The sequence below is a fragment of the Nycticebus coucang genome, chromosome 6 (genome assembly GCF_027406575.1).
Source record: "Nycticebus coucang isolate mNycCou1 chromosome 6, mNycCou1.pri, whole genome shotgun sequence".
In the NCBI taxonomy this organism is placed as follows: Eukaryota; Metazoa; Chordata; class Mammalia; order Primates; family Lorisidae; genus Nycticebus; species Nycticebus coucang.
This window is the reverse complement of record NC_069785.1, coordinates 111,794,642-111,801,817: the sequence shown is the minus strand read 5'-3', so window position 1 is coordinate 111,801,817 and position 7,176 is coordinate 111,794,642. Positions and strand designations below refer to the sequence as shown.

The window sequence follows — 7,176 nt, the reverse complement described above, 5'->3', positions numbered from 1 at the left end:
TTTCAGTTTTGGCCCAGTGGAAAAATTAGTTTATGATTTTCTTACATTAATAAAATATATTTCCAACAACACAAGTGTGCCTTTTATCTCGTTATCTTTCCAGGGTGTAGTTTTTTCCCTCTGTCTCTTGGGTGTGGTCACTGCTGCCTCTCTGCTTCTCTCCAACCTTCAGCAAGGACTTTGAAATTTATGGATTTCCCGCCCAATTTCCTTCATCACTTGAAACTTGATCACAATTTATACCTAATTTCATGCCCATAGTACATCTAAAGTTTGTTATCATTTGGGAGTGCTTTAGCACTGTGTGTTAAGTTCCCATACTCTGCATTTTGAACAGAGTTCACGTCCTCATACCTACACACATGCTCTCCAAAACTCTTGTTCTTTAATTACTTTGGTTTTTCCTATTCTTGAATACTTTTCCCCCCTCTCTTCTCTGCTTGAGGTCTGTGGTGGATTTCTCAAACTTCTTTGATTCTCACCTATACCCTTCAAAACCCCAATGCTGGATCAATGCCGTATCAGTCCACAATTAACAGCTTAACATCATACCAGATCTAACCTAGGAAATACATAGAGAATCCCCAGAGTGGAGTTTGTCCTGGGGTTAGCCACGTGGGAGCCATGATACTGGATAAGTCATCAGCAGTTTTATGGTGGAAGCCTTCCCTATTGAATCAACTATGTCCTGTCTTTTTGTGGTTTCCCTAGTCATTTCTGAGAGTACATTTCTCAGTTTCCTATCCCAACAGCTCTATACCATCTTTCTCAGGAAGAAGAGAATGTGTAAATTCTGAAACTCAACTGCAGCAGCAGCATTCTATCCAGAAGTCCTGGTTTTCCCCTCGGTAGGTCACCAGATTTAGGTCAAGACACTGCACATGGCTGCTGGGGACCTCTGGAGACCACACGAGGCCCATCCGATATCATACCTGCTGTCGACTCAGGGACACCAAACACTGCATGTCCTATTGTTTATACTTCAAACTTTCCTGATGACAGATCCTTCATTATGCAGCACTTTATATGTTCCAATAGCTCCCCTTTCTTCTGTCAAGATTTTTGCTCGCCTGTTTGTTTTTTGTTTTTTTTTTGAGACAGAATTTCACTCTTTTACCCTGGGTAGAGTGCCGTGGCGTCATAGTTCACTGCAACCTCAAACTCTTGGATTCAAGAGATCCCCTTGCCTCAGCCTCCTGAGTAGTTGGGACTTACAGGCACTCACCACAATGCTTGGCTATTTTTAGAGATGGGTCTTGCTCTTGCTCAGGTTGGTCTGGAACTCCTGAGTTCAGGCGATCCACCTGCCTTAGGCATTCCAGAGTATTAGGATTACAGGCGTGTGCCATGGCACCCGTCTTTGCTTGCTTGTTTTGTTTTGTTTTAGGAAGAGTCTTGCTCTGTTACCCAGGGCTAGAGTACAATGGCATCATCATATTAATATCTCACTGCAGCCTTAAACTCCTGGGCTCAAGCAATCCTCTTATCTCAGCCTCCCAGAGTGCTAGGATTATGGGCATGAGCCATGGCGCCTAGCCTGTCAAGTTGTTCATCTTTGATAATTTCCAACTCCAAAATTGTGTGATTTTTGGTTAACTGACCTACAGTTTGTTTTTGCTTTTTGAGGAGCACAAAGTCCATGTTCAATGATCTCCAGACTGACAGCAAACGGAAGATACCACAGGTGTGCAAATGTATCCCTGTATTGTTATGCCTTCTACCAATATATATAGATCACTTATCAAAAGTATAATGCTTACTGAGTACATAGCTAGTAACTGAATTCTCCAGTTAGTGTGTCTAGTCTATTTCTGTTACTTCTCCACTTTTGGACAGCTGAAGACTAGTTCAAGAAGTTTGTTTGGGGGGCCAGACCTCAGGTTCCACTATTGAAGGGGTGTATGTGATCTCTTCCCATCACATGCGCACTGCCCTGCTGTCCCGAAGAGTTAGGGGCTACTCCAGGGGACCTTGGAGATAAAGGAGGTCATCAGTCCTCTATTAACAAGAATGTTGTGTCATTGTACCTTTCAACTTAATGGCTCCAGTTGAAAATAACTCAACTGCCCACCAATAGGAGAATGGATAAACAAATTGCGATATATTCACAAAGGCAATACTACTCAGCAATAGAAAGGAATGTACTACTGCTACGTGTAGTAACAAGAATAAGTCTCCAAAACATGATGTTGAGTGAAAGAACCAGAAATAAAATGAGTACATGTATGAGTCTATTTCTATAAAGTTCAAAAACGGGTAAAATTTATCTATGAGAATAGAAATCAGAGTAGTGGTTGCTTCTGCACATTATGGGACCACTTGGAGGGGCATGAAGGAATTTCTTCTGATGGTTGATATTTTCTGTGTCTTGCTGAGTTTTGGTCATATGAATGTCTGGTGGCCTTTTCATGTTCATTTGATCCTTTTATTCAAACCTACCTCATCTGGTTCCTTTTCCCATGACCCCCCCAGGTTCCACTTTTTAACCTCCAGCTATGACTTACATTGATACTTTCCGGGACAGGGAGCCAGCAGGTGCTAGACGAAAGGATGACATGGCCCCTCCATGTGGATCCTGGTCTGGCGGTAAACAGCACACAGTCCAGATATATGCACGGTATGCCCTTCCAACCTCAGAATTCTCCCAAAGGGGTAGAAGCCTACTGCCAAACAAGTAAGGGAACTTGGGTCTTCTCTCACAGAGGACCTCACACTCTATCTTTTTGAAGAACCATTTTTTTTGTTTCATTAACTTTCTTTTTTGTTGTTGTTCAGAGAGAGTCTCACTATGTTGCCCCGTTAGAGTGCAGTGGTGTCATAGCTCATAGCAACCTCAAACTCTTGGGCTTAAGTGGTTCTCTTGCTTCAGCCTCCCGGGAGCCCGACAGAAAAGCTGGCTATTTTTTGGTTGCAGTTGTCATTGTTTGGCAGGCCAGGGCCAGGATCGAAACCACCAGCCTTGGTGTATGTGGCTAGCACCCCACCCACTGAGCTATGGGCGCTGCACTGTTTCATTAATTTTCCAAATGATTCTTTTGCTTTTATTTTCCCTTATTTATGATTTAATTTTGATTATTTATTTTCTGCTGCTAGGTTTTAGATTAGATTGCTCTTCCTTTCGCATTTCCTTGAGATGCTTCATTAGGTTGTTGATGTGCTCTCTTTCTGTTTTTTTGGATATAGGCATCCAATGCAATAAATTTCCCTCTTAGGACTACTTTTGTAGTATCCCACAGGTTTTTATAGCTTATGGCTTTGTTGTTATGTTCGAGGAATTTAAAAATTTCCTCTTTTATCTCTTTTCCCAACTATCATTGAGCGTAAGGTTGTTTAGTTTCCATGCCTTGTGGTCTGAAAAGATGCAAGGTATAATTTCAATTCTTTCCATTTTATTGAGGTTTGATTTGTATTCCAGGATGTGGTCAATTTTGGAGTATGTACTAAGGACTGATGAGAAGAACGTATATTCCTTAGCTTTGGGATGGTGTGTTCTGTATATGTCTATTAAGCCCAGTTGTTCCAGGCTTGCATTTACGTCCCTTATTTCTTTGTTTAGTTTCTGCTTAGAGGATCTGTCCAGTTCTGTCAGAGAAGTGTTGAAGTCCTTAGATATTATGGTGTTGTAGGATATTATATTGTTCAGACCAATTAATGTCTGTTTCAAAAATCTAGGAGCATTTAAGTTGGGTGCAAAAATGTTTAGAATCAAAATGTCCTCTTGTATTGTTCTCTAGACCAGATGAAGTGACAATCTTTGTCTTTCTCAACTTTAGTTGCTTTTCTTTTCTTTCTTTCTTTTTTTTGGAGGTTTCATATCATTTATTATAAAGCACAAAACAGGCATTTTAAAAGTGAAAGTATACAGTGAAAAAGTACATTTATATCACAAAGCATCAACCACATAATGGTTGCAAATACATTTGCTGGAATGTGTACATCTACACTAAATACTAAAAACAAACCAATTTTCATTTCTACACAAAAATATTAACTTCCTATCAGTAGTGATAGATATTTTGTACATTAAAAAAAAAAACCCACCATTTTAAACCAAAGCAAAATTAAGATCTTTATCAAGTCATCTGCATCCATATATTTAACAAAGTTTTTTTTCCTCCACACAATGAAGCAAATACTGTATTGTCCACTTCTTATTATTGTCCCTGTGGTGCTGGAGGATGTTGTGGCATTCCCTGGGGACTTGTCTGGGCATAGTAGTCTGCCTGCTGTCTGTAGTACTCAGCCCAGGCTCCACTGTCATCTGGTTGACCACCTGGTGGAACCCTAGCAGGAGCAGGAACTGCTTGACCCATTTTCTTGTAGTACTCTTCCCAGCCTTGGTATAATCAACCTGTCTAGCTGGACCTGGATTCTGTTGATCTCCTTGCCCATTAGTTTGGGTTGTAGTTGGCGCACCAATTTGGATCTGCTCCTGCTTTGGCTAGAACAGGAGGAGCCTGCTGCTGCCAGTGTTGATATGCATTTCCTCACCCTTGGGGAGCATATGGGGCTGGAGGATCATGAGGAGCTGGGCCAGGTGGTCCTGGATTATAAGGTACAGGGTTGTATGGTCCCATTGGAGTTCTAGGCCCTGGAGGTCCAGGAGGCCCATGGGGTACAGCTGGCCCTTAAGGATTTATTGGGCCACCAATCTTTTCTTCTATGAGTTGTCAAGCATAGTCTGTTTGCTGTGGAGTGCAAATAGACTTTATAAATAACTTCATATTAGGATCTGCATTAGGTGGAGGATTTCTCTGAAGTTCTATTCTTGCACCAGATTGTTGGCTTATGCTTTTTATGGTTTCACCTCCTTTTCCTATTATTAATCCAGTTTTCCAGGTTGGCACAATGAAATTAAACTCTTACAGTCCACCAGGCGGTCCCATGTTCTAGTTGCCTTGACCTTTACCTCTTCCTCGACCACCAGGTCCAGGCCCACCTGGATTACCAGCCTGAACACTTTGAAGAAGGTCCATAATAATTTCTGCAGCATGCTGACAATGGTCTGGAGGTCCTGGTATTTGTGCTATTCTATCAGGTGTTGTTCCATCATCTGGCTTAAACTAAATTTGAACACCAGCATCATTTTGTATTTTTTTGATCATTTCCACATTTCTTCCTATTACAATACCAACAACAAATCTTGGAATGGGAACATCTATCCCTTCATTTCCTTCTATTCTTGACCCATACTCAATTTGAACTTCTCTGAAACCACTTTGATCGTGAATTAACTCTAACATCATTTCCTTGGCTTGTTGAACTTTGTACTGGTCTCCTGTAATCCTGAGAGGTTTGTCAGTGCCAGTGTTCTGAGGCCCATCTTGTATCATAACCATTTTAACTCCAGCTTGCTCCTGAAGTTGTTTAATAGTCTCTCCCCCCTTTCCAATAACTAATCCTGCCTTGCTAGCTAGAATCATGATTTCTTGAACTGCAATTCCTGGTCCATTGCCATGATGGAAGCCAGGAGCTGGTCTTCCTTTTTCAACAGTCCAGTAACCATTTTGCTGATTGGACAGATTCAGGTGTTCCAGTTAATATACATGACCTTTCTGGAAGGCCACCACTGTCAGGAGCTATCTGTATTTTGGATTCCTGTTGTGTGCATGAGATCTGTTCACCTCTTCTGCCAATTATAAAGCCAACCATTCCATCTGGAACTTGGTATTCTTTTGTCATTACAGACCTGCTTTGCTGCTGATGCATTGGTGGTAACTGTGTTCCAAAAGAGTCACTTTGAGGAGCAACTTTCTTGGCATCTGGTTGATCTCCATCTTCTAAAGGTCTTTTTTGTCCCTGATAACCATAGTCATTTGAATTCAGTGACGTCTCAGCATCACCTTCAATTTTTGCTGCAATCTGCTGGGCTCTCTGCAGTAAATTTTTGAAAGCATTGTTTACTCCTCCGCCACCGCCGCCACCACCACCATCACCAGCTGAGCCAGAAGAGGGTGGAGGCACTGTTGAATAATCTGCCATGGCTACACTACAGCAGCCACTGCCACTTTTTCCAGAGACCAGCTCTCAGCTAACAGCTAAGAAAGAAAAAATGGTGACCCTCGAGGCTCTATCACATTCTTGCGCAACATTAGTTGCTTTAAATTCATTTGTATCTGAAAATAACATTGTGACCCCTCCTTTCTTCTGATTTCCATTTGCCTGAAATATTGTTTTCTTTTCTTTTTTTTTTTTTTGGTTTTTGGCTAGGGCTAGGTTTGAACCCGCCACCTCTGACATATGGGACCGGCGCCCTACTCCTTGAGCCACAGGCGCTGCCCGAAATATTGTTTTCTAATACTTCACCACCACCACCACCACCACCCCCACCCCCACCCCCGACTCTTGTTTTGTCCTTGGAGGTTAGGTGTTTTTCCTGGAGACCATATATAGATGGCTTGTGCTTTTTTATCCAATCAGTCAGCTGCTGCCTCTTCAGTGGGGGGAATTCAAGCTATTTACATTTATTGAGAGAATTGATAAGTGTGGTGGAGTTCTATTCATCTTAGATTGTAAAATTATGTTACTTAGTTTTATGCTTTGTGCTATTATGGAAGCTAGACTTTGTCCTTTAGTTTCTGGGTGTTTTCTTTGCTAGTGGTCCTTTGTGATAGTCAGTGTGAAGAAAGGTCTGAGTATTTCCTGTAGAGATGGTCTTACTGTGGTGAATTTCCTCAATGTTTGCATGTCAGTAAAAGATTTCATTTCTCCATCAAATTTGAAGCTTAGTTTAGCAGTGTAGAGCATTCTGGGCTGAAAATTGTTTTGTTTAAGAAGGTTAAAAGTAGCTGACCATTCTCTTCTGGCTTGAAAAGTTATAGCTGGATTTGGGAGTTTATCTAACAAAGGACATGAAAGGTCTCTATAAAGAGAACTATGAAACTCTAAGAAAAGAAATAGCTGAAAATGTTAACAAATGGCAAACCATACCATGCTCATGGCTGGGAAGAATCAACATTGTTAAAATGTCCATACTACCCAAAGCAATATACAATTTTAATGCAATCCCTATTAATGCTCCACTGTCATACTTTAAAGATCTTGAAAAAATAATACTTCGTTTTATATGGATTCAGAAAAAACCTTGAATAGCCAAGACATTACTCAGAAATAAAAACAAAGCAGGAGGAATCACGCTACCAGACCTCAGACTATACTATAAAACGATAGTGATCA

The 7,176-nt window shown here is 41.2% G+C and overlaps 1 pseudogene; it reads right to left on the bottom strand.

Annotated features, from left to right (window-relative positions):
* Window positions 1-4,154: 4,154 nt before the first annotated feature.
* LOC128587556 (far upstream element-binding protein 1-like) lies at window positions 4,155-5,982 on the bottom strand (annotated as a pseudogene).
* Window positions 5,983-7,176: the final 1,194 nt, after the last annotated feature.